The sequence below is a fragment of the Hyperoodon ampullatus genome (assembly GCF_949752795.1).
Source record: "Hyperoodon ampullatus genome assembly, chromosome: 8".
NCBI classification, from domain to species: Eukaryota; Metazoa; Chordata; class Mammalia; order Artiodactyla; family Ziphiidae; genus Hyperoodon; species Hyperoodon ampullatus.
The window spans coordinates 20,621,889-20,649,804 of NC_136921.1; the positions used below are offsets into that span (position 1 = coordinate 20,621,889).

At 43.0% G+C, this 27,916-nt stretch overlaps 2 pseudogenes across 2 annotated transcripts; both read right to left on the reverse strand.

Annotated features, from left to right (window-relative positions):
• Nucleotides 1-10,906: 10,906 nt before the first annotated feature.
• Nucleotides 10,907-12,569, reverse strand: LOC307057464 (potassium-transporting ATPase alpha chain 2-like; annotated as a pseudogene). Its single transcript has 2 exons — nt 12,548-12,569; nt 10,907-12,488 (listed from the first exon to the last, which is right to left on the reverse strand). The product of its transcript is annotated as a potassium-transporting ATPase alpha chain 2-like (transcript).
• Nucleotides 12,570-12,680: 111 nt separating this feature from the next.
• Nucleotides 12,681-13,666, reverse strand: LOC307057465 (potassium-transporting ATPase alpha chain 2-like; annotated as a pseudogene). The gene has a single exon. The product of its transcript is annotated as a potassium-transporting ATPase alpha chain 2-like (transcript).
• Nucleotides 13,667-27,916: the final 14,250 nt, after the last annotated feature.

Sequence of the window (27,916 nt, forward strand, 5' to 3'; positions counted from 1 at the left end):
CAATGTCATGAATAAATCCCAAGAGCCTTATCTAAGGGAAAGAAATCACACTCAAAGGCTACATATGCTATGATTTCATTTATATGACATCCTGGAAGAGACAACAAACAGAACATATACATATATTGGGACAAAGGAGATTGGTGGTTGTCAGGGGCTGGGGATGCAAGCAAGGTACTGACTTCAAAGAGGCATGAGGGGATGTTTTGGGGTGATGGAAATGCTCTGTATCTTGATTGTGTAGGTGATTTTACAACTTCATGCGCTTGTGAAAATTTATTAAATTGTACATCTTAAAAAGCTAAATTTTAAGTCTGACTTAAGGAAAATATTAAAAAAAGATACAGATACAAAAGAATCACTGGATGGCCTCCATCTGTGTGGCTGCAAAACCTTGGTCCTCATGGTGAGAATGGTAATGAGAGGACCCCTGCTCTGGAAATCTACAAGGGTTTCAGTCCACGAGGGCCTGAATCCATGCAGCCGCTGCCAAAACCTGGCCACTACTCTCTTATGGGCCAATAATTCTGATGTTGACCGGGGCACGAACCCGTGTCCCCTGCATCGGCAGGTGGGCTCTCAACCACTGCGCCACCAGGGAAGCCCCAAGCTTCTTGATAGTAATTTTTTTTTCCTGCCAAGATGGAAATGGTTTCCTTTTCTTGGTGGTGTACTCCTTTGCGGTTCTCTCTGAAGAATTGCTTGTGTCCTTAAATATCATGGCTTTTTTAATGTTTACACAAGACACTTTGCTCTCTATACACATGTCACCAGGGTGCCTGGGACTGAGGCAGATTAAAGCAAGGCCACCACTATGCTATTCCCAGTACCTCCACTCTCACCCTTGACGCCCAGACCCTGGGGCGATGTCCAGCACTCCAGGGTTGTTCTACCCTCGTTGTAGATTCTCCTTTCCTTCTTCCTTTCAAATTTAGCTTCTCTTGGCATGTGCTTCATGCACACCCCAAATTCAGCATGCCCTTTTCTATGTCTGAACACCAAGGTTTTCTATGGTTCAAGTTCTTTCCCCAGAATATTCTAACACTCTATGCAAATTAGTGTTGTAAATAAATTTTGGGCTTAGAGGAGTATACCTAACTTCAGATGTTTGCGATAGTTCAATTCTAATTTTGGCTAAAACCTTTTTTAAAAAAAATTTTTTATAGTGAAGATGTTTTTGCCTCTAGCATCTTCTGTGTATTGTCCCCATTCTTCTCCTCTTCTGCTGAGCTGAGAAAATCTAATGCCTCTTCTGGTGAGAGGGCTTCAGCTACTTGAGGACAATGATCATGTTTTTCTGGACTCTTCTATCCAGGCTGGCTTAGCAAGAAGGCCATGTCTGTTGAGAAGACTTCATCTGGAGCCCTGAACTAAGATGTGGACCCTGGATGAGAGAAGAAAATAGAAAAAAAGAGAGGGAGAAGTGGCTCAGCAAAGGACAAGCAGAGGCATCCATACCAGCAGCCCTGGAAGAGGGACAGCCCTGGACCCACCTTTGCTTCCTATGCAGGAAAAACCTGTCCTTGCCACATCATTACTGAGCACAAAATCTCCTTCCCATCAAAGAATCTGGAATGAAATGATACTACCCCTGAAATTTTTCCATGGAGTTATTGGCATGTTTTTGAAGAAATTATTTTTACTTTTTGGCCCCAAAGGGAATTTAGCATCTCCTAGGAGTATCAGCTTAGGCTGGATTTGGAGTACAGGCTTAGAAGGAGGAAAAGTCCTGGTTTTAATGGAAGAAACACCCCAGACATGTGGGGAAAAGACCCAAAAATGAAAACAGAGAGGTGTAGTGTACCCAGCCCTCCTCAAAGCACATGGAAGTTGGCACTGGGTGTGCAATTCTGGTGCTCAATCAAGGTTGAAATATAACCCAAACGTTGGTGAGTCCAGGGGCCAACTCCCTACATTTCTGGAATGGTCTCACTGAGAATTAGAAATACATTTTATGGATCAGAATTCCTCTTAGTCTTTACCACCCAGGTTGCCTCTTTTGTCTTTATTGGACAAGACCGACCCCATTCTGAGCACAGCAATATTGTCTGAGCACAGATGGAGACCCCCTTTCCTCCCTCTTCAAAGGGGAAGAAATATTTTGAGTCACTATGGGTGCAGGGTGACACCCAAGGAAATGCTCAAGTAACAAAAGAGGCCATCGGAACTCGTGCATGTAGGACAAGGAGGGGGGTTTGTGTTGTTCCTGGGAGGGGAGAGAGGAGAGAAAAGAGTAGAAAGAGGTGAGAGAGAAGCCAGGATCTGGAAGAGACCTGGAGGGTGATCCTAACTCCTGGAATGTTTAATGTATAAGTAAGTTATTAAACTCACATTATGGACTTAGGGATGAGTAGATTAGAGAAGGCCTGAATATTGTGCCTAAACTTGAGGGGTAGAGGCCAGAGACTGTGGCAGGGATGCAGGAACTATCAGTCTGAACCTGAGTTACATTTGTTTGTTTGTTTATTTCACCCGTTGAACTTGAACTCCTTCCTCTGGGGGCTCCACCTTTGCATTTCCAGTGCCTAGCACATTGCCTGAAACATAAAAGGCCCTCAATCAATGTTGTTTAAAAGAAAGAAGGATGGAAAAATAGGAAGTAAAATCTTCTAATTTTGCAAGTAATAAAGAGTAAAAGATAATTGAGACTGTCTCAGAAACTTCAAAGATAATTGAGACTGTCTCAGAAATTTCAAAGTCCCAATATTGATTTCTTGTAAAGTTTTCTGATTCATTCAAAGGAAAATGGGATCTGTTAAACTTTTCTTAAAACATTGTCTCCTTTATCTTGACACTGTCTCTTTTTTAAGTCTAGCGCAGAGGCACCTGCTCCTTGAAGCCTCTTCTATGTCCCTGACTGCACATCATGGTACATGACCTAGAATCACGGAAAATTAGGATTGAGAAGGGACATTAGAAGTCACTTACAGAGACTTCCCTGGTGGTGCAGTGGTTAAGAATCTGCCTGCCAATGCAGGGGACATGGGTTCGAGCCCTGGTCTGGGAAGATCCCACATGCTGCAGAGCAACTAAGCCCATGTGCCACAACTACTGAAGCCTGCACGCCTAGAGCCCGTGCTCTGCAACAATAAAGGCCACTGCAATGAGAAGCCCATGCACCGTAACGAAGAGTAGTCCCCGCTCGCTGCAACTAGAGAAAGCCCGCACACAGCAATGAAGACCCAATGAAGCCATAAATAAATTTAAAAAAAGTTCACTATATATTAAAAAAAAAAGAAGTCACTTACAGATAATCTGATTCCTGGACCTTTCTTATGTCACTTAATACTTTCTATCTCAGTTTGTTTGTTTTCTAAAATGTCTTTTACTTTAAAATGAAGTCTCTCTGGGCCTGTCAACATAGATGTTGTTCCACACATGAATAAACCTAAGTTGAAAGCATGAAAAATGATTGGCATAACGTTGGTGCTGGAAAGTGCTTTGCAAATGTTTTACAAGAAATAGATATTACTATTTCAAACCAATATGGCTTCCTGGTGAATGAAAGACCCTTTTGTTCAGTACAGCCCCTTGAGTTAGGATATGCAAAGTGGACTTGGAGTTTGGATTTGGAGCAGGAATTGGAAGAAGTCCAACTGGCATTCCAGTAGTAGGGGTGAAGGACCATCTGGGAGGGAGGAGAAGAGGTGAGGCAAAAATGGATGGACTGGACTTCCGGGTAAGATGGCGGAAGAGTAAGACGCGGAGATCACCTTCCTCCCCATGGATACACCAGAAATAGAGCTACACGTGGAACAACCCCTACAGAACACATACTGAACGCTGGCAGAAGACCCCAGGCCTCCCAAAAGGCAAGAAACTCCCCACGTACCTGGGTAGGGCAAAGCGGAGAGATTCCCGCACAGAGGAGCGGTGCCGAGCGGCACTCACCAGCCCGAGAGGCTTGTCTGCTCGCCCGCCGGGGCGGGCGGCGCTGGAAGCTGAGGCTCGGGCTTCGGTCAGAGCGCAGGGAGAGGACTGGGGCTGGCGGCGAGAACTCAGCCTGAAGGGGGCTAATGTGCCACAGCTAGCCGGGAGGGAGTCCGGGAAAACTCTGGAGCTGCCGAAGAGGCAAGAGACTTTTTCTTCCCTCTTGGTTTCCTGGTGCGCGAGGAGAGGGGATTAAGAGCGCTGCTTAAAGGGGCTCCACAGACGGGCGCGAGTCGCGGCTGAGAGCGCGGAGCCCAGTGACGGGCGTGGGACGCTGGGGCTGCTCCTGCCGCCGCCAAGAAGCCTGTGTGCGAGCGCAGGTCACTGTCCACACCGCCCTTCCGGGAGCCTGTGCAGCCCGCCACTGCCGGGGTCCCGGGATCCAGGGGCGGCTTCCCTGGGAGAACGCACGGCGCGCCTCGGGCTAGTGCAACGTCACGCCGACCTCTGCCATTGCAGGCTCGCCCCGCACTCCGTGCCCCTCCCTCCCGCCCGGCCTGAGTGAGCCAGAGTCCCCGAAGAGGCTGCTCCTTTAACCCCGTCCTGTCTGAGCGAAGAACAGATGCCCTCCGGCGACCTACACGCAGAGGCGGGGCCAAATCCAAAGCTGAGACCCAGGAGCTGTGAGAACAAAGAAGAGAAAGGGAAACCTCTCCCAGCAGCCTCAGAAGCAGCGGATTAAAGCTCCACAATCAACTTGATGTACTTTGCATCTGTGGAATACATGAATAGACAACAATCATCCCAAATTGAGGAGCCAGGAGTCAGTGCTGTGCCTCTGAGGTGGGAGAGCCAACTTCAGGACACTGGTCCACAAGAGACCTCCCAGAGCTCCACATAATATCGAACGGCGAAAATCTTCCAGAGATCTCCATCCCGACACCAGAACCCAGCTTACTCAACGACCAGCAAGCTACAGTGCTGGACACCCTATGCCAAACAACTAGCAAGACAGGAACACAACGCCACCCATTAGCAGAGAGGTGGCCTAAAATCATAAAAAGTCCGCAGACACCCCAAAACACACCACCAGACGTGGACCTGCCCACCAGAAAGACAACATCCAGCCTCATCCACCAGAACACAGGCACTAGTCCCCACCACCAGGAAGCCTACACAACCCACTAAACCAACCTTAGCCACTGGGGACAGACACCAAAAACAACGGGAACTACGAACCTGCAGCCTGCAAAAAGGAGACCCCAGACACAGTAACATAAGCAAAATGAGAAGACAGAAAAACACAGAGCAGGAGAAGGAGCAAGATAAAAACCCACCAGACCTAACAAATGAAGAGGTAATAGGCAGTCTACCTGAAAAAGAATTCAGAATAATGATGGTAAAGATGATCCAAGATTCTATTTCCCAGTTCCAAAATCTTGGAAATAGAATAGACAAAATGCAAGAAACAGTTAACAAGGACCTAGAAGAACTAAAGATGAATCAAGCATCGATTAAAAACACAATAAATGACATGAAAAATACTCTAGATGGGATCAATAGCAGAATAACTGAGGCAGAAGAACGGATAAGTGAGGTGGAAGATAAAATAGTGGAAATAACTGCTGCAGAGAAAAATAAAGAAAAAAGAATGAAAAGAACAGAGGACAATCTCAGAGACCTGTGGGACAACATTAAACGCACCAACATTCGAATTATAGGGGTTCCAGAAGAAGAAGAGAAAAAGAAAGGGACTGAAAATATTTGAAGATTATAGTTGAAAACTTCCCTAATATGGGAAAGGAAATAGTTAATCAAGTCCAGGAGGCAGAGAGAGTCCCATACAGAATAAATCCAAGGAGAAATACGCCAAGACACATATTAATCAAACTCTCAAAAATTAAACACAAAGAAATCATATTAAAAGCAGCAAGGCAAAAACAACAAATAACACACAAGGGAATCCCCATCAGGATAACAGCTGATCTCTCAGCAGAAACTCTACAAGCCAGAAGGGAGTGGCAGGACATAATTAAAGTGATGAAGGAGAGAAACCTGCAACCAAGATTACTCTACCCAGCAAGGATCTCATTCAGATTTGATGGAGAAATTAAAACGTTTACAGACAAGCAAAAGCTGAGAGAGTTCAGCACCACCAAACCAGCTTTACAACAAATGCTAAAGGAACTTCTCTAGGCAAGAAACACAACAGAAGGAAAAGACCTACAATAACGAACCCAAAACAATTAAGAAAATGGGAATAGAAACATACATATCAATAATTACCTTAAATGTAAATGGACTAAATGCTCCCACCAAAAGACACAGATTGGCTGAATGGATACAAAAACAAGATCCATATATATGCTGTCTACAAGAGACCCACTTCAGACTTAGAGACACATACAGACTGAAAGTAAGGGGATGGAAAAAGATATTCCATGCAAATGGAAACCAAAAGAAAGCTGGAGTAGCAATTCTCATATCAGACAAAATAGACTTTAAAATAAAGACTACTAGAAGAGACAAAGAAGGACACTACATGATGATCAAGGGATCGATCCAAGAAGAAGATATAACAATTGTAAATATTTATGCACCAAACGTAGGAGCACCTCAATACATAAGGCAAATACTAACAGCCATAAAAGGAGAAATCGACAGTAACACAATCATAGTAGGGGACTTTAACACCCCACTTTCACCAATGGACAGATCATCCAAAATTAAAATAAATAAGGAAACACAAGCTTTAAATGATACATTAAACAAGATGGACTTAATTGATATTTATAGGACATTCCATCCAAAAACAACAGAATACACATTTTTCTCAAGTGCTCATGGAACATTCTCCAGGATAGATCATATCTTGGGTCACAAATCAAGCCTTGGTAAATTTAAGAAAATTGAAATTGTATCAAGTATCTTTTCCGACCACAATGCTATGAGACTAGATATCAATTACAGGAAAAGAGCTGTAAAAAATACAAACACATGGAGGCTAAACAATACACTACTTAATAACGAAGTGATCACTGAAGAAATCAAAGAGGAAATTAAAAAATACCTAGAAACAAATGACAATGGAGACACGACGACCCAAAACCTATGGGATGCAGCAAAAGCAGTTCTAAGAGGGAAGTTTATAGCAATACAATCCCACCTTAAGAAACAGGAAACATCTCGAATAAACAACCTAACCTTGCACCTAAAACAGTTAGAGAAAGAAGAACAAAAACATCCCAAAGTTAGCAGAAGGAAAGAAATCATAAAAATCAGATCAGAAATAAATGAAAAAGAAATGAAGGAAACGATAGCAAAGATCAATAAAACTAAAAGCTGGTTCTTTGAGAAGATAAACAAAATTGATAAACCATTAGCCAGACTCATCAAGAAAAAAAGGGAGAAGACACAAATCAGTAGAATTAGAAATGAAAAAGGAGAAGTAACAACTGACACTGCAGAAATACAAAAGATCATGAGAGATTATTACAAGCAACTCTATGCCAATAAAATGGACAACCTGGAAGAAATGGACAAATTCTTAGAAATGCACAACCTGCCAAGACTGAATCAGGAAGAAATAGAAAATATGAACAGACCAATCACAAGCACTGAAATTGAAACTGTGATAAAAAATCTTCCAACAAACAAAAGCCCAGGACCAGATGGCTTCACAGGCGAATTCTATCAAGCATTTAGAGAAGAGCTAACACCTATCCTTCTCAAACTCTTCCAAAATATAGCAGAGGGAGGAACACTCCCAAACTCATTCTACGAGGCCACCATCACCCTGATACCAAAACCAGACAAGGATGTCACAAAGAAAGAAAACTACAGGCCAATATCACTGATGAACATAGATGCAAAAATCCTCAACAAAATACTAGCAAACAGAATCCAACAGCACATGAAAAGGATCATACACCATGATCAAGTGGGGTTTATTCCAGGAATGCAAGGATTCTTCAATATACGCAAATCAATCAACGTGATACACCATATTAACAAATTGAAGGAGAAAAACCATATGATCATCTCAATAGATGCAGAGAAAGCTTTCGACAAAATTCAACACCCATTTATGATAAAAACCCTGCAGAAAGTAGGCATAGAGGGAACTTTCCTCAACATAATAAAGGCCATATATGACAAACCCACAGCCAGCATCGTCCTCAATGGTGAAAAACTGAAACCATTTCCACTGAGATCAGGAACAAGACAAGGCTGCCCACTCTCACCACTCTTATTCAACATAGTTTTGGAAGTTTTAGCCACAGCAATCAGAGAAGAAAAGGAAATAAAAGGAATCCAAATCGGAAAAGAAGAAGTAAAGCTGTCACTGTTTGCAGATGACATGATACTATACATAGAGAATCCTAAAGATGCTACCAGAAAACTACTAGAGCTAATCAATGCATTTAGTAAAGTTGCAGGATACAAAATTAATGCACAGAAATCTGTGGCATTCCTATATACTAATGATGAAAAATCTGAAAGTGAAATCAAGGAAACACTCCCATTTACCATTGCAACAAAAAGAATAAAATATCTAGGAATAAACCTACCCAAGGAGACAAAAGACCTGTATGCAGAAAATTATAAGACACTGATGAAAGAAATTAAAGATGATACAAATAGATGGAGAGATGTACCATGTTCTTGGATTGGAAGAATCAACATTGTGAAAATGACGCTACTACCCAAAGCAATCTACAGATTCAATGCAATCCCTATCAAACTACCACTGGCATTTTTCACAGAACTAGAACAAAAAATTTCACAATTTGTATGGAAACACAAAAGACCCCGAATAGCCAAAGCAATCTTGAGAATGAAAAATGGAGCTGGAGGAATCAGGCTCCCTGACTTCAGACTATACTACAAAGCTACAGTAATCAAGACAGTATGGTACTGGCACAAAAACAGAAAGATAGATCAATGGAACAGGATAGAAAGCCCAGAGATAAACCCACGGACATATGGTCACCTTATCTTTGATAAAGGAGGCAGGAATGTACATTGGAGAAAGGACAGTCTCTTCAATAAGTGGTGCTGGGAAAACTGGACAGGGACATGTAAAAGTATGAGATTAGATCACTCCCTAACACCATACACAAAAATAAGCTCAAAATGGATTAAAGACCTAAATGTAAGGCCAGACACTATCAAACTCTTAGAGGAAAACATAGGCAGAACACTCTATGACATAAATCACAGCAAGGTCCTTTTTGACCCACCTCCTAGAGAAATGGAAATAAAGACAAAAATAAACACATGGGACCTAATGAAACTTAAAAGCTTTTGCACAGCAAAGGAAACCATAAACAAGACCAAAAAGACAACCCTCAGAATGGGAGAAAATATTTGCAAATGAAGCAACTGACAAAGGATTAATCTCCAAAATTTATAAGCAGCTCATGCAGCTCAATAACAAAAAAACAAACAACCCAATCCGAAAATGGGCAGAGGACCTAAATAGACATTTCTCCACAGAAGATATACAGACTGCCAACAAACACATGAAAGGATGCTCAACATCTTTACTCATTAGAGAAATGCAAATCAAAACTACAATGAGATATCATCTCACACCAGTCAGAATCGCCATCATCAAAAAATCTAGAAACAATAAATGCTGGAGAGGGTGTGGAAAAAAGGGAACACTCTTGCACTGCTGGTGGGAATGTGAATTGGTACAGCCACTATGGAGAACGGTATGGAGGTTCCTTAAAAAACTACAAATAGAACTACCATATGACCCAGCAATCCCACTACTGGGCATATACCCTGAGAAAACCATAATTCAAAAAGAGACATGTACCAAAATGTTCATAGCAGCCCTATTTACAATAGCCCGGAGATGGAAACAACCTAAGTGTCCATCATCGGATGAATGGGTAAAGAAGATGTGGCACATATATACAATGGAATATTACTCAGCCATGAAAAGAAATGAAATTGAGCTATTTGTAATGAGGCGGATGCACCTAGAGTCTGTCATACAGAGTGAAGTAAGTCAGAAAGAGAAAGACAAATACTGTATGCTGACACATATATATGGAATTTAAGAAAAAAAATGTCACGAAGAACATAGGGGTAAGACAGAAATAAAGACACAGACCTACTTGAGAATGGACTTGAGGATATGGGGAGGGGGAAGGGTAAGCTGTGACAAAGCGAAAGAGAGGCATGGACATATATACACTACCAAACGTAAGGTAGATAGATAGTGGGAAGCAGCCGCAGAGCACAGGGAGATCACCTGGGTGCTTTGTGATTGCCTGGAGGGGTGGGATGGGGAGGGTGGGAGGGAGGGAGATGCATGAGGGAAGGGATGTGGGAACAGATGTATATGTATGACTGATTCACTTTGTTATAAAGCAGAAACTAATAAAAAAAAATGGATGGACCAGTGAGATGCTGAGAGTTGGAGGTGAGGGGTGACATGGCAGGGAAAGCATGCTGTGGCAACATCTGAGAGTCAAAGTGGGGCATGTCCATGTTCTCATGATGTAATCTTGCCCCCTTCTCCATTTCCTGCAAATCTTGAGCTGGATTTTTGAGCAAAGTGGCCAGTTTCCCCAGGAACTCACAGACATCTTGAGAAAGGCATTGATCTTCAACAGGATGTAGAATAGAGGTATGAGAAATCCTACCTAGAGCTTAAAAGCAGGGAGACCCCAGCTGATATCTGGGTTACACAAGATTACGTAATATCTTGGAAATCTATGTATATACAAATAAGTGTTTCTTCTCTACATCATCACCTTGAAATTTACATATTTTAAAACCGGAGATAGAGATAAAATTTACACATAAATAGTCAAATCTCAGCTGTAAAGTACAAAACATCAATTGAGTGCCTTTCATATAGTTTTTGTCTTTCTCTGGTATAAATTTGGATGATGTCATTATTACACAAGAGAACTGAAGATCATCACCAATGTGAAGTTGGGACACTTGGGCAAAAAGATGGTGTTAGTGATATATTATCCCAACAGTTTCCACAGTAAAGTCTGATGAAAAGTTTTTACACATCATTATACACCCAAAGCAGAAGATATGGATGTGGCATATCTACAAACCAATCCTGAGCCAGGAGCCTGGTGAAATCTAGGGCTGTGGCACTTCCAGTGCCATAGGAGAGAATTACTGCTATGATAAGCTGTGAGGCAATCCCTAGCCAGATGGCTTTATTTCTGGAAGGACCTTGTTGGAAGATGAAATTGCTCCAGGTCTTCTTCATGATCAGATATGCTATTTGGTAGTTCATGATGCCAGTGAGAGCAGCTGTGTAGCCTGTACCTTCTAGGTATTTCCTCTGATACCTTGTCCATTCTTGGGCATAGCAATCGTCCCCGTCATTCATGCTGTTATTCCTCCATTGCTCCAGAGGTTAATGAGAGTGCTGGGCCTAAATCTCCTCTGTGCGTACATGGTGACATAGACAACGAAAGCTCCTGGGCTTGCATGAGGCCAGTGTTTTGGCAGGACTATGTGGCAAGTGACTTGTTCACCAATCTGTCCATTTTCTTATGGTGGGGTTTCTGGGTCAAAATGACACTTTCAGCTTTCCCATAGGATAGAGCAATAAGGGAGCTAAGTCTGTGCCCAAACTGATGAACAAGATAGTAATGATGCCAGTGATCAGGGCAAGCCCGACAATAGTGTAAATCAAAAAAATGCAAAGCTTGGCAATGTTCTGGGTCAGAGTATAAGCAATAATCTTCTTTAGGTTGTCAAAGATTAGGTGGCCTTCCTCTACCCTGTGGTTAGAGATGCAAAGACATCACTGTCATCCAGTAAGACTGTGTGGCCTGCATTTTTGGATCCTTTAGAAACTGCTACCCTCATGACAATCCCAACATCTGCATTCTTTAGAGCTGGAGAAGCGTTAAGCCCATCCTCTCTCACAGGAACAAGTGCATCTGTCTCTGACAGCTCACATCAGTGATTGGCTTCTGCTGGAGGGATGTCTGAGCAAAGACGGTTTCCAAATACTTGGTTAAGAGCTCATCGAAGATGCTCTTGATTTATGTCCTTCAGCTCCATACTGGACATCACAGTGGCTTTACCCTATTTGTGTACTTGCTCCATAGCAATGTTGAGGCTTTTTCAATGTCTTCCACCATCTATCTCACTGTTGGCTGAAATGATACCTGGCAATAGTGTTGGCTGTGAAGGGATGATCACTTGTGACCATAACAACCTTGACCCCAGCACTCTGGTATTTGGTAAGTACCTCAGGCACAGTGGACCGAAGGGGATCAGTCCTTGACAAGAGCCCACAAATCAGAAACTGGAGGTGGGAAAGGTCATGACATCTGTCAAATGAGTAGGCTTCTGGGAACTTGATTGCTGGCAGAAAGAGGTGACAGAAACCCAGAATGTGGCTCCTCCAGACCCCCTAGCTCCATGTACATGGTGTGGAAGGCCTTAGCTGTGCCCTTGACCCGAGGCTGCTCTAGGACATCAATAATGATGGTGCTGCACTTCTCTAGGATCTTCTCAGGGGCCTCTTCATCATCGTGAGGCAGCATCTGTCACTGGGGTCATCCATCTCATGTATGGGGGCTGAAATTTGTCGGTAGAATCAAAAGGGATTCCAGGCACTTTGTAGTCTCATTTCCTAATTTTTATCACATCCCCCAAAATGACCTCTGAAAATGACCTCCAACCACAACTTTCTCCATGATGGTTTCTTGTGTCTTTGTTTGAACTCAACTTGGTTATACAGTGTTATTATCTTGAATAAGGAGGCCCAGATTCCAGAGCTTCAGGCAAGGAGTTGGTTTTTCTGTTCGTCATGTGTCAGCCACATAGATCTGATTGTCACACCACACATGGGTTCTGTTGTGAGTCTGAGGGTCGATCTTGTCAAAGCAAATGATAGAGGTGGAACCGAGGTCTTCACTGCTTCCAGGTTCATCTCCAGGCAGTTCTTGGCCACCTGTTTTTCTGTCATTAATGGAGTGACAGTGACAATCACCAGGAGGTCCTCAGGTGCATGGGCCACAGTGACACCAATGAGGAAGGTGGTGGAGTCCAGGACATACTTCATGGGCACTGTGATAATAAAGAAAATGATGCTGGTGAAGTGGCCACTTCTGCCACAATACTAACAAAGTGCTCAATCTCAGTGGCAATGGCTGTCTTCCTATTGCCAATTCCTGAAGCTATTGAGGCAATCTGTCCAATGATGGTGCCATTGCCTGTGTTGGTGATTGTGTCAGTTGCCACACCTTTAAAATAAGTTGTAGAAGAGAAGCCAGTGTTCTTTGTTTCAAGGGGATTGCCATGAGTAAAGTCACGGGAACAGGAGTGGGGCTCAGACCTCCTAGTGAGAGATAAATTATCTATTTTAGCTCACTGAGAAGCCAGCCACCTGATTTCCCTAGGAATTTGGTCTCCACCCTTAATCTCCTCCATGTTCCGGACCATTAGCTGCTCTTCAGGGATTATACTGTCTCTTGCATCCCAGATGACAAAAACTTGGAGAGGAATAATTTACTGAATCTTAACATGATGTTGGTGATTTTCACTTATTGGAAATAAGCAAATATCACCCCAATCAGAGCAAGCACAGAACCCAAATACACACTGTCTAAGGATGCACACTTATCATTGGAGTACTGAATTCCAAATGCAAGCTAGCATAGGACAACTCCTGTCCATAGAAGGATGGGGAAGCCCCATACCATCTACTGAGAAATTTGACAATCCCTCATGTTTCTTTGAAAGGCCTGAGAGTACTGGGGCTGTCCTGAACCAAGAGCTCTTCAGCTTTCATGCTGGACAGCATTGTATCTCATTTGGACCATAGTTCTCTTCCAATTCCTTATTGCTCAATTTCTGATCATCTAGGTGAATTCTTTCTTGGGTTCTTCTTTCTAGTGATTCTTTATGAGTTCCTAGCAGTTGTACTTCAGGATCTGATACTCCTCCTTGCCATCCCCACTGGGTGTTTCCTCTATGTCTTTAGTTCCACTGAGCTTCACAGAGTAAGTTTTTGGTGTTGTTTTGCCCATGATGCTGATGACATGGGTGCTTGTGGAATGAAGTTGGTCACAGAAGGGCACAGTTCCAGGGTGTGAGCTGTACTAAGGGCCTGGAACTCAGGGGTCCAGCTGCAGTAGTTTGAGGTGGGAGACCTGAAGGGCCAGTCTCAGACTGGACCCTGTGCTGCTGAAGCCCAGTGGGTTCAGTGCCTGCTCATAGTTTTCTATCTTATTTCTGCTCATTTAAAAATCTACTCTACCAGGTTGAAATCCTCCTGAGAGCAGAGCCTGTGTTTGTTTACCATTGTATTCTCAACACATGGGGATTCAAAATAGATATTTGTTGAATGACTAAATGATCTCATAATTTGGGACCTGCGGGTTTTGGCCATCTCTTGACAAAGTAATATTAGCCTCTGACTAGAAGAGATAAAGCCTGGATGAATGTGCTTCATAAAGAGAGGAGCTTGAACCAGGTCAGCATTTCTCAGCTGAAGCCTCTGGAAATCTTTGCAGGGAATGAGGTACACAAGTCAGTCTGAGCCTCAGTTTCTGCATCTGTAAAGTCAGGATGAAAATAGGGGAAAGGCAATATTTACCTCTTGGGGTTGTTAGAATTAAATGAGATAATGCACATAGAGCACTTAGAACTATTCCTGGTACTTAGTAAGCACTCAAATTTAGTTATTAATATTAATATTACAATACATAATCATAATAAAAAAGTAATGCCTTGTAGGGACTGTAGATTCTGTAGCTCTACTTCATTCTATTTGTCAACTATTAACTGCCTATGACACATGAGAAATTGTGGAGGAGGAAAAACATTTGTCTAATTTACCATAACCTACTAATCCAGAGATGGTTGACCACAAACATCATCAACTTTGTCCCTGCAGATAGAGTGCTCATTCTAGCTCATGATGACATTTTTGGTAGTTATTGACTTTGGAAGCTTCATATGGTGGTCTTTTAGCCACCTTCTCAAGAGAAACAAATATATGCATCACCCTTTATGGAGCTCTTTGAAGGAAGGGAACATGTTCCCTTCATCTCATTATCCTGCACACCTAGAACACACAGGAGATGCTAAATACACTTTTTTTTGGTAACATCTTTATTGGAATATAATTGCTTTACAATGGTGTGTTAGTTTCTGCTTTATAACAAACTGAATCAGTTATACATATACATACGTCCCCATATCTCTTCCCTCTTGCATCTCCCTCCCTCCCACCCTCCCTATCTCACCCCTCTATGTGGTCACAAAGCACCGAGCTGATCTCCCTGTGCTATGTGGTTCCTTCCCACTAGCTATCTATTTTATGTTTGGTAGTGTATATATGTCCATGCCACTCTCACTTTGTCACAGCTTACCCTTCCCCCTCCCCATATCCTCAAGTCCATTCTCTCGTAGGTCTGTGTCTTTATTCCCATCTTACCCCTAGGTTCTTCATGACCGTTTTTTTTTCTTTTTCTTAGATTCCATATATATGTGTTAGCATACGGTATTTGTTTTTCTCTTTCTGACTTACTTCACTCTGTATGACAGACTCTAGGTCCATCCACCTCTCTACAAATCACTCAATTTCGTTTCTTTTTATGGCTGAGTAATATTCCACTGTATATATGTGCCACATCGTCTTTATCCATTCATCCGATGATGGACACTTAGGTTGTTTCCATCTCCCGTCTATTGTAAATAGAGCTGCAATGAACATTTTGGTACATGACTCTTTTTTTTTTTTGCGGTATGCGGGCCTCTCACTGTTGTGGCCTCTCCCATTGCGGAGCACAGGCTCTGGATGCGCAGATTCAGCACCCATGGCTCACGGGCCTAGCCGCTCTGCAGCATGTGGGATCTTCCCGGACCGGGGCACAAACCCGTGTCCCCTGCATCGGCAGGCGGACTCTCAACCACTGCGCCACTAGGGAAGCCCCATGACTCTTTCTGAATTATGGTTTTCTCAGGGTATATGCCCAGTAGTGGGATTGCTGGGTCGTATGGTAGTTCTATTTGTAGTTTTTTAAGGAACCTCCATACTGTTCTCCATAGTGGCTGTATCAATTTACATTCCCACCAGCAGTGCAAGAGTGTTCCCTTTTCTCCACACCCTCTCCAACACTTATTGTTTCTAGATTTTTTGATGATGGCCATTCTGACTGGTGTGAGATGATATCTCATTGTAGTTTTGATTTGCATTTCTCTAATGAGTAAAGATGTTGAGCATCCTTTCATGTGTTTGTTGGCAGTCTGTATATCTTCTGTGGAGAAATGTCTATTTAGGTCTTCTGCCCATTTTTGGATTGGGTTGTTTGTTTTTTTGTTATTGAGCTGCATGAGCTGCTTGTAAATTTTAGAGATTAATCTTTTGTCAGTTGCTTCATTTGCAAATATTTTCTCTCATTCTGGGGGCTACAGTAATCAGGACAATATGGTACTGGCACAAAAACAGAAGTATAGATCAATGGAACAGGATAGAAAGCCCAGAGATAAACCCACGCACATATGATCACCTTATCTTTGATAAAGGAGGCAAGAATATACACTGGAGAAAAGATAGCCTTTTCAATAAGTGGTGCTGTGAAAACTAGACAGCTACATGTAAAAGTATGAGATTAGAACACTCCCTAACACCATATACAAAAATAAGCTCAAAATGGATTAAAGCCCTAAATGTAAGGCCAGAAACTATGAAACTCTTAGAGGAAAACATAGGCAGACCACTCTATGACATAAATCACAGCAAGATCCTTTTTTTTTTTTGCGGTATGCAGGCCTCTCACTGTTGTGGTCTCTCCCATTGCGGAGCACAAGCTCCGGACGTGCAGGCTCAGCGGCCATGGCTCACGGGCCCAGCCGCTCCGTGGCATGTGGGATCTTCCCGGACCGGGGCACGAACCCATGTCCCCTGCATCGGCAGGCGGACTCTCAACCACTGCGCCACCAGGGAAGCCCCACAGCAAGATCCTTTTTGACCCACATCCTAGAGAAATGGACATAAAAACAAAAATAAAGAAGTGGGACCTAATGAAACTTAAAAGCTTTTGCACAGCAAAGGAAACCATAAACAAGACCAAAAGACAACCCTAAATACACTTTTGAATGAATAAATGAATCCTATTCATGGAAGGCATTGATATTGAACATTGGTTCAAAATAATTCAGAATCAGTGGTGATTTAGAAGTGATGGAATTGAACCCCAAAACTTCCTTAGAGACCTTTCCATATGGGGAAGTTCTCATTATGTTATGATGTATCCTGTAACCAACAAACTTGTGCCCACTGAACCCGTTCCAGATTTGGATCTAGCAGCTGCCTCCACAGGGAAGAGAGAGTTAAACATCAGATTTGTTCTAATTAAAAGTCATTCAATCTGGGCTCTGGAGGGATACAGTCTGATGTAACCCTCATCAACTTCATCAACAATGCCATGATCAATTTTAAGAGTTGAGCTGATGTGGCTTATCAAGGGACCTTAGTTACTATGACAACATAGCCTGGCTTGATGCCCTCAGCCAAAGCCAAGTGTTGGGTGGGTAGCTTGGCTCTCTCAATAGCTTGCTTGGCCCACTCTGGTGGTATGTGTCAGGGCAGCAAGAATGCATTGCCTAAGCTAGAAATGTGGACTGTCTCTGAGGGCTGGAGGAAGAGGGGAATAGAGGGAGGGAGTTCTGATTCCGGTGGTGGAACAAGAGAACAGGTTGTCTAGAAGGACATGTAAGCAGTCCTTGAATCCAGCATCCTTGCTGTTATCCACAGTTACTCACAGTTTATGTATCGTGGGTATTGTTCTAGGGCAGGGAAAGAGTGGAGCCAAACCAGGAGCAAATGACAAGGCACATTCCAGATCTGGTACATAGGTATAAAGTTGACCTTGGAATACAGTGGACGTGGCTGGGGATTCCATGACTTTATAGGAGGTCCCTAAATTTAATCTTTGGAAAGAGACATGTTCATCCCAAGTATACCTTCAGGGCCTATCTCCACAAAGAGACACATCCTAATTTGATGACTAGAAGGACACTAGAAGTTCTGTCTTCTCCCCATCCCAGCCTTTCCCCATCCAGGCAAAAAAGGACCATGAATAATCTCATTCCTTTTCCCTTGTTGATTGTTAATTAATTTTAGCTTATGGAACATTTTTAATAAGAACAGGTTCACCTCACTGAATTGGAATTTGGGCTTGAAAGGCAGGAACTTAGGACTTTGAAAAGTTTTGTAGAAAAGGCATTGCTGTAAGGGCTCCTCTATTACCAAATGCCATTCCCCCTGGAGGGAATGAAACCACTCCTCCAAAGTGACTCATCTTGCAGGTGACAAAGTGGCTGTGGTCTAAGTTTCTGGTGCAGTAAGCTTGATACTATGAAGAATATGTTATTTGCCCTCTTTGCTCAGCCATCTTAACTTTCTGACATCTCTAGAATATACCAGGATTTTTCCTGCCTACACACTCCACTGCCCTGGTGTTTGCATGACTGGCTCTTTTTTATTCTTCAAGTCCCTGCTCAAGGTCAGCTTCTCAAAGAAGCCTTCCCTGACCACTCAATGTCTAAAGTAGGTGTTCAGCTCTACCTCCCCCAATATGCTCTAGGACAGCCCTCTAGTTCTTTCTTTTCTGACTCTCCTCACAACTCTAATTGCATTTATGCATTATTCACTTGTTTGTTGTCTTCAGAGTGTGAGCTCTATGAGGGCAAACCTGTCTTGTTCACTGCTGTATTTTCAGGGTACAGGACCAACCTATTATAATTAGAATATTTAAGTCTATCATGCACACTTCAGTACTTTGGTAATTTCTGGGGATGTGAATTGGACACAGACTCTTAAATCTTAAGGTCTAGTTGGGAAGACAGAAAATTTGTCAGTAGCACTTGTGATAAGTGCTTTGAGAGAGGGAGGACAGGGGGCTGCTGGAGAAACACCCAGACAAGCCTGCAGAAGTTAGAGGAGGCTTCCTCCCAGAAAATAGAAGCCCTGAGACCCAAAGAAAGTAGAAATTAACCAAAAGAAAGAGGGAAAGAGTTCTGGCAGAAGGGATAGCATGTGCAAAGGCCTTGAGGTGGGAAAAATGATGGCACTTCTGAGGACGTGGAAGTTTAGTAGGTACAAGAGGGCTAGCAGTAAGAGATGAGGATGGAGATACAGCAGTGCCTAGAGCACAGCATGGTGAAGCTATACTAGATTTGGATTTTATTCTGTAGGAAATGGAGAGCTACTGAAGAGTTATAAGTAGAGAGAGGCATGAGTTGATGTTCACTTTTGAAGGATCACTCTGCTTTGTGGGAAGCAAGGGATTGGAGGAGCAAGACTAAAGAAAGGGTAAACATATAAGGGTATATTGGTCGCCCAGGAGAGCAAAGATGGCAGCCTGGGCTAGGAAGGTGGCTTTGGGTATGGAGAGCATAGGAATGGTTCATTAATATTTAGGAGCAGGGTCTAAAGATAGATGATTGACTACAAGGGAAAGTGGAGTGCTGGAGTGCTTAGTGAGGCTTTGGTGGAGATAAGGATGAGGCCCATTTTACTTGGGCATCTGTGTGGGTGGTGATGGCATTCATGGAGATGGGAGAGCCAGGGGGAGGAGACATACCAAGTATGTCGTCATCTTTGAGCCACACGTTCTTTTCTCTTTCCCTTGGGAAATTCCAACTGCCCTAGAGACTAAGTGCCATCTCCTTCTTGACTTTCCCTCTGAACCCTCCTCTGAACCCTAGCACCAGGAAATAGCCCATACCCTTTGCCACTTGTGTATGTTGCTATGAATTATTTTATCCAAGTTAGCCTTGTCTTTCCAACTAGGTGCTGTGCTTATTGGTGGCAGAACGATTTGTCTCAGTGACTGCCATGGGGCTAAGTACATGACAGATGCTCAGTCCCTGGGGACTGTGTTTGTCAGCTTTCTACAGAGAAACAGAACAAATAAGATGTGTCTATATAGAAAGAGATCTTTGTAAGGAATTGGCTCAGGCAATTATGGAGGCTGGCAAGTCCAAAATCTGCAGTGTGGGCTTGCAGGCTGGAGACCCAGGAAGAACTGATGGTGCAGATGAATTCTGAAGGCAGTCTGCTGAAGAATTCCCTCTTACTCGGGGAGGCAGCTCTTTTTGTTCTATGCAGGCCTTCAACTGATTGGATGTGACCCACTTATATTATGGAGGGCAATCTGCTTACTCAAAGTCTGATTTAAATGTTAATCTCATCTAAAAGCACCCTTCAATTGTTATAAGGAGTTGATGAGTCAGATATTTCTAAGGCACTTCGAGCGGGGTCTGGCACATAAGAAATACTGTGTAAAGCTGCATTCAATGAATAAAACCTGTCCAAAATAAAACAAAACAAAAAACCAACAACCCATGCCCTTCAAGTTGACACACGAATTCACTATTACAGGGACTATAAGAGTGATTTTATGCAAATCATGATCATGCTTTTAGGCTAAATGTGTGGTCAGGTTGGCAAGGCTATAACTTCTTGGATTTCACAGGCTCATATATTAAAGTTGAAAGAGAATGCCTGGGCCCAGAGAGGTGAAGTCATTTTCCCAAGTTCACCCAGCAAGGTACTGCCAGTAGTGGAACCCAGGTTTCTAGACATCTAGAAACATTTGCATTTTTTCTACTGCATCTCACAATGGACAATGTGTGTGTGTGTGTGCGTATGTGTGTGTGTCCCTGTCAAGAGGCCAAGATACCTCATTGGAACTGTGACTTGCAATTTTTAATTTGGAAATTATAAAACATGAAGAAAGGAGATACTTTTCTCCAGCTGTGTATTCTTTGTCACAGAGCTTCTAAAAACAACAGTTTGGGCTGGAATACAGGAAAGGTATGACACAACTTAAGGCCTTCATCAAAAATAGCCAGTTCTAGGTCACTGAACTGAGGCAGCCTCAGGCCTGGGAGCCCTGGACAGTCTGGATTTACATGGGCGCCTTGAGTCCTGAGGGCAAGGTGGAAACCTGTCAAGTTGGAAGAGACAGGCAAGATCTAGGATCCAAACTAGAAAGGTGGGGGTCACTCCAGGCGAGAGGTGCACACCAGTCACCAGGCCTCACACAGGCCCAGAATCTAGAGTACCAGCTTGGGATGAGTTTGGGATTTCTAGTTAAGCATAAGAAAATTAGGTAGCCCATGGAATTTAGACCAGAATACTTGGGACACATTCTGGGTCAGGGACTAGCCTGTTAAACTCTGCTCCAGGTAACTGGTGTGTGACGATTGAGCCCAGGGTCTGAATGCCTTGGGTTTAATCTCTCTGTCTGTTTCTCCATCTCTCTGTCTCTCTCGTGGGCTGGAAAATGTGGCTGGCATGTGCTGCTCCTCTGAAGGCCTCGTAGGTCTGCACATGAGGGTAAGCCCACCAGGAGTCTAGCTTCTCAGGGGGCCCTCCCTGGACTCCTAGAAACTCTCTGGGCAGCAGCAAGAATTCAAAGCAGTTGGCCTCTTTCATAAAGCCTTTAATGCAGCAAAATTCAACATGATATATATATATGGACAGGCCTTGGAGGATGCTATAATAGGATTTGATCTGCATAGTTTCAGTACTTGTCAAGACAGTAGAATCAGATACCAATTATGTCCCCAGGATGCCAACTACCCAGATGGCAGAGAACAATCCATTTGTCAGCGTGGTCCACTGACATTCCAGAGAACAGAAATTCCCCAAATTTCAGAATTTGTGAAACGGTAGAGACTGGATTCATTGTGCTTTCTTTCCTCTAAAACTGCTGTATGGCAGGATTTTATTTTCTTAGCTAAAAGGATTCATATTTAGCTTAGTACAAAAGAACTTGGAACCCCACAGATGTCACAAGGGAGAGCTCAGGAGTCAGTGCAATTTGCAGCCACCTTTTCAGAGCCCCCCCACTCCGTCCCAGACCCTCAGGCCACGCCTTGAGTGCCACATTTCAGTGAATACCTAATGGATAAATACATTAGGCACCAAGACCCTAGCTGGTGGGGAGTATGGAAACCTGGAGGTGTCATAAATTTTCAAGAGCATGGTGAATGTTTGGAGCTCTAATCAAACATGATCTCTGCTATATGTACCAGAGCAGCATGGAAAACAGAACTGGGATCACAAAGGGGAAAGTGCAAAGGCCTCTGCAGGGAGGCCAGTAGGCCAGTCCTGCAGACAAACTGAAGAGTAAACTTCAAAACCTCAGTGGGTGGGTGGAGGATGGGTTGGTTTTCTTTTCTATTATTCTTTTTCCATTTGCAGAATTACTCAATAATAGGATGAAAGGAGTTCTGTAGATGTTATAGATTTGGTATTTTAGGAAAAATGTGATAGGACTCCTTGTAAATTTCAATTCACAATGTGGACAGATTATTTTGGGAGGCACTGAAGCCAGTTCCCTGCCGGAGAAATGGCCAGAGGCCAAGAGGAGTGATCGTAGCAGCTGCAACGTTGGTCACCAATATTGGTGTGTGTGATGGAGGGGACTGGCTGGTTACTTGCAGACTGAACCACTGGAGAGCAGAGCTTCACCTCTCTCCAACCTCCTTTCCAAGCCATGTATGGATTCCGGAACAGGAGGTGTTGGTGGACAGCAGCAAAGATTCCAGGACAGATCTTTCCAAATTTAAAGATCCTTCCTTAGTGGGAAGAGACAGGAACTTAACAAAGTCCAGCCCGGAACTGGACAAACGAATACATCTGTGAGACAGGAATCCCAAATACAAGTATGCTAACAATAGGGAGAAAGCTGGAAAAAATTAGCACTAAGAGAGGCCTGGGGCAGGAGGGGGGGGACTGTAAATTTGTTTCGTACTTGACCTTGACTTACCACTGGCTGACCCAGGGCTGAGGGATGAGGAATGGTGGGTGGGCGAAGGAGAAGGAGAAGTCAGTACTATTTAGGGCTGCAGACAAATGTAGCTGCAGGTCGTGGGGAAGGGCAGTAAGTGATCTTCTTGTAGACGCTAATGAGACCATGGCTGTAAAGAACTTAGAGACAAGAGTTCATGTCCTTGGAGTGATAGATTCTGGAAGAGTTTCAAAGAGGAAAGGGTCTGAAAGCCCAGCATGAGGTCGGTTTAGCATCATGACTGAGGTCTTTCTGCTTTGCTAAAGGATAGCATTTTAGGATTTGCTGGGGGTCTGCACAGCCTAAAAAGGGAAAACTGCAGGAAAAAACCAAGGCAGCAAAAGAGAGACTAATGTCGCCAGAGTAGAGGATAAAGAAGTGAGAATTAGAGGGATTTTCAGAGCCCATCGTGTCTATTCTCTTTCAGTGTCCAGGAGGAGGGTGATATAGAGGGTGGGGGATGAGTGGTTTTAGCCTCCAGGGTTCCCCTGGGTTTTATAACATAGAATGAAATAAGGGAAGAGACTTGTGTACAGCTCAAGATGGTCCTCACTGCATATGGCTCTAGCTGGAGCAACATTTCTTTTGGGGATAAAGAAGAGGTGAGAAGCTAGAGCTTGAGTAGATATTGGATAGGAACAAACATCAGCAGGGGTAATTTTGGAAACTGGGTGGGTCGTTGGAGCCATCCTGAACAACCTTTCAGGATTGCATTTCCCCCCTAGTGTCCACAGGAAGCCCACAGGTGGAAAGACAGTGGGGGGAAGAGTAGGTGGGAGAAGCGGTTGACATTGCTGGAAGGAGAAGGTGTGCTGATCTCTACCATGAATATCTTTTGGATTCAGGAAACGTCTTCTTTGAGATCTTTTCCACTCCCTGGGAATGTGGGGTTTTCCTCACCTAGTTCTCATAAATACTGTGGGGAATACTGCTTTCAGAGAGATCTGGAGGCTGGCAGATGTTTTGCCATGTAGGAGACCCTCGTAACAACCCCAGCTGCGTTAGCTGGCTTGTGAGTCCTGACTCTACTCTCTGCACCAAGGCTGGGTTGGGTGCTGAAGATTACTGAGGGGTGTGGTTAAAAGCAAAGATCCTAAAACCTCCCCCTCCCAGACCTCCCAATTCAGAAATCTGGGAGTGGGCTGGCAGTCAATATTAAAAAAAAAGCTTTCCTGATGAATCTGATGTGTGATTGGGGTTACAAACCTCTGTGTCTGAAGACATTGCTCGGAGTTGGGTCCTTATCTTCCAGAAGTTTCTGATGTAAAACAGATAACATGGTCTTAAAATCTTCAGTACTCTCAGACCATTATAAATAATGACAGTAAATGTTGAACAAATGTGTAAGATTTATATATACATTGTGCAGAACTCAAAGATATATTTGTGTTACTGGAATGTCATAATCAATCTAGACAATGACAAACTATGTTGGCCTTTCATTGGAACACACATTCTCTTTTAGTCTATGGTACAAGGGGACCTTCCTCCTTACCAGCATCTTCTTGGTTTGCTCAAGTTTCAAAGCAGTTTCTTTCAAAGTGATTTCTAGGGCATAAGAGGCAGAAACCCTGTGTAGTGTGTAAGGGTTTCTTGGGGAGAAGCAGGACTTCAGAATTCTGTTAAGAATGGGATTTTTCAGGTTGTTTGTATGTGTGTGTGTGTCTGCACTTGTGACATTTGATGGGTTTCTAGATGTTTAAGTGAAATGCCCTTACACCCAACATTTGTGTAAGAAATGCAAGTCAAATAGATGGGTTTTCCGTGAACACACAGCAAAATTTTCAGGATCTAGGGATGGAATTAAATTGACAATTAAATTGACAAAGCAATGACAGTGAGGAGGCCAAAAAAGAAATGGGGAAGGGAGACTCATCAGTTGTGTCCTTCACCTGGAAAGGGGCTGGATTAATCCATTCAAAGAGACAAAGAGTGAGGGAGACTTGAGGAGCTTCCATCACCTCTGTGGATTCCTACAGAGAAGATTGATTTTGTCAGTTCCTCAAACAGGTTAGCAAGTCAACAGAACAGCTTCCCCAGAGCTGGAGACAGTCTTTGCTGCACACCAGTTATTTGCTTGATAAACAGAGCAAAGCCCTGGGGAGTGTTGAAAGAGAGGGGTGCGGCCAATGCCTTTGGCTGACAGCACATTCAGAAGAGCTAAGAAAACAAAGGTATAAACTTTAAAAATCTTTTAGGTTTTGTTTACTCAGGCAAAAAGGAGTCCAGACTATAGCAATTAACTGAGTGTGATGAATAGATATAGCTGACCTGGCAAAATCAGATCAGCAACTCTTTGTCAGTGGCCTATGTGGTCTTTACCTTCCTTCCCCAAGCCATCCCTCCCCTAAAACACACACACACACACACACACACACACACACACACACACACACACACGCCTGCAAAAACTCAGTTTCACTGTCTCATTTGATTTATTTATCTTTCAGCTCAGGGAACTACATATGCTGAATTTCATTGTTCCCCAATTATTTCATGCAGGAAAATCTTATATTTCTGGAGAACCAGTGTTGTATATTTTGCTGCTATGTCTTTCCTTTCCTTTTTTCCCTTTTTCCTTCTTTTTCTTCCTTTCTCTCTTCCTTTCTACTTCCTTCTACAGGGTCTGCCTAGATAGTGCTGGGTCTATGTTGAGCCTTCACTCATTGCTTTATTCTTTCACTAAACTGTCTTTAATAAGCACCTACTATGTACCAGTCACTGGGCTAAGCTCTGGTGATACAGAGATAAAAGGCATGCTTTCAATCTTCAGACTGTTCATAGTCCAACAGAGAAGTTCTCTGATGCTAAGGAATCAAATTGTATGTACATGATTTGTTGAATATAATTGAATCTTTAATGCTGAAATTTACAACTTTAGAAACTGGTAGGTTGGAAAGATGTTTGAACATGGATTTAAAAACCGTCAAAAGGACTAAAATGGTGAAGCCAATCACACATGGCCAAGGGAGCTTTCATGTCCTGGTACAGCTGTCTAAAGCTGTCCTATAAGTCACCCAGCTCTCAGAACTGGTTTTCAAAAAGGCTGGGAGAGGTCTCCTACACTCCAATAGTAGCTCAAATGTGGGAAACCCAGAGTGAAGGCAAGTGAAGCCAACTGGAGCAATCAGCTCTAGCCACATGTGAATTGAACTGTGGTGAAAATTCTCTAGAACTCTCCTGGGCTTGGCATACTTTTCAAAGTCAGAAGATCTTTCCTCAGATTGCCTAGTTTCTCTGAACTTTGAGAATAAATTTCTCCTTTGTGGTTTAGAAAAGAAGTAGAGTGAGGGGAAAAAAGAAGCAGGAGAAAATATTAGTTTAATAATCCCTCAATTGTAAGAATGGGCAAAATATTCAGGGGAAAATGAACATGATTCAGAGGAGGGACTGGGTATTTGGAAAATAGGGCTTTCTCTGCCCAGCAAAGTCCTTGCTTACTGCAGGGAAGTTCAGATGAGCTTCAGTGTGTGTGAAAGTGGATCTCTTTGGAGCAAATTGTTTAATTTGATCTGGGGATGGAATGTACCTTGTACACCTCCTTCTTCAAGGAACTGACGTATTGCCAGCTTGTAATTCAGTTTACTTAAGATGAGGACAAAACAAATCAGGGCATTTCCAGAAAGTCTAGGATGGCAAAAATTCCCCTCTCTGTCTTCACCATTACACACACACACACACACACACACAATCTCCATTGGGTGGGGTATCTTGTACCAAGCTCCAACAATTTAGATGCCTATATACCATTTGGCTGTTATTGCATGAAGAAGACTGGGTGTGGTATGAAATTAGCTGGTTGAATTCTTGTCTGAAAAAATGGCAAATGTTTAAAATATTCAATGCTCACTGTTGGTGTACAGTGAATCCTGTCCTTCCTGGGTAAGAATGCTTATTTGGTGGAACTGATTTGTGTAGACCTTCTCATGGTAGAGGAAGAAGAACCTTTGGGTTCACTACCAACAATATTAGATTTGAGGTTTTGAGACCTCAGGAACATGTTGGACATGGTTGTGACTATAAAAATGCATTTGGGGGATTTATCTCTCAAAACATGGGAAAAGAAGTAATTTTAGAAGATTGAACCTGTAGATATTTTTCAAGTTATAGGCAATATAGTCTGAGGAATTCTGTATGTCTTTCTAGGTTATGAATTATTTCATGTTATAGGTTTTGTTGGGTTATTCTCTGTTTACTAGGAAACCCCCTCCCTTCCCTCAAAAGGAGAAAGTGGGCTTTTATGATAGTCAGCATATTCAAATTAAAAACAAGGAAAAATACTGTAACTTTGTTCTTAAGAGAGGGACAAAAGATGACTCTGCTAGAAATCTATTCTTGGTTTGGTTGCCTTTGTGTCTATTCCATACAGGTTAAATTTGTCTATGTCTTAATGTCTTCTGAAATTATATTGCACTGATGTGTCCAAAAAATTGGCCTTCAACTTGAACTTGAAAATCGGTTCCACAAACAATTGCTTGCCTACATTGAGCCAGGTGCTGAAAACAGGGATAGATACGACCTCAGGTCTCTCTTAAGTTGAGTCAAATTGGTGACCTGCCAATAGAGGGCCCTGAGGCTCAAAGTATGGAACTGCTCTGTCTTGTGTCCCACCCAACTATGACAGTGGGCTTGATCCAGGGAAATACAGGAACATTTTCAAGGGTGAAAGGGGGTCCAGAGAGTGTTTCTTCTGAAACGCTGGGTTAAATGAATCATCCATAACATCACGATCACGGTTACTATTATTATGTTTCATTTGATCTTCAACTCCAGGCCTCCAAAATGGTGGCATGATTTTTATGGGAAGGGAGAATGAAGAGGCATCACCATTTCCAGAGATTTTGACTGAGCAAGTTGGTCTTGCCACTTTTCATAAAGCTGATAGGGTTTAGGAAGTCCCCCGGGCAGCCTAGTCAGTAATTGGACTTTTTAAGATGTATGTCACCTCACCATGAAGCCATTAAATCAAGGCAGAGAAAATGCTCAAAAGAACAAAATCAACTTCTTCCTCAGCCTTACTGGGTGGTGGGGGAGTCTTGTTGGACTTTGTGGCTGTGGTGAGGCATGGTGTCAACAATGTGTGTGTGTGTGTGTGTGTGTGTGTGTAAGAGAAAGAGAGAGAACAGCAGTTCCAAGTTTTGTCTCTTAAAGATAACTCTCATTCTTAATGTGAATCCTAAAAGAATAGGATTGGGAGTTATCTCCCAAATACTCTAGTTTCCCTTAAC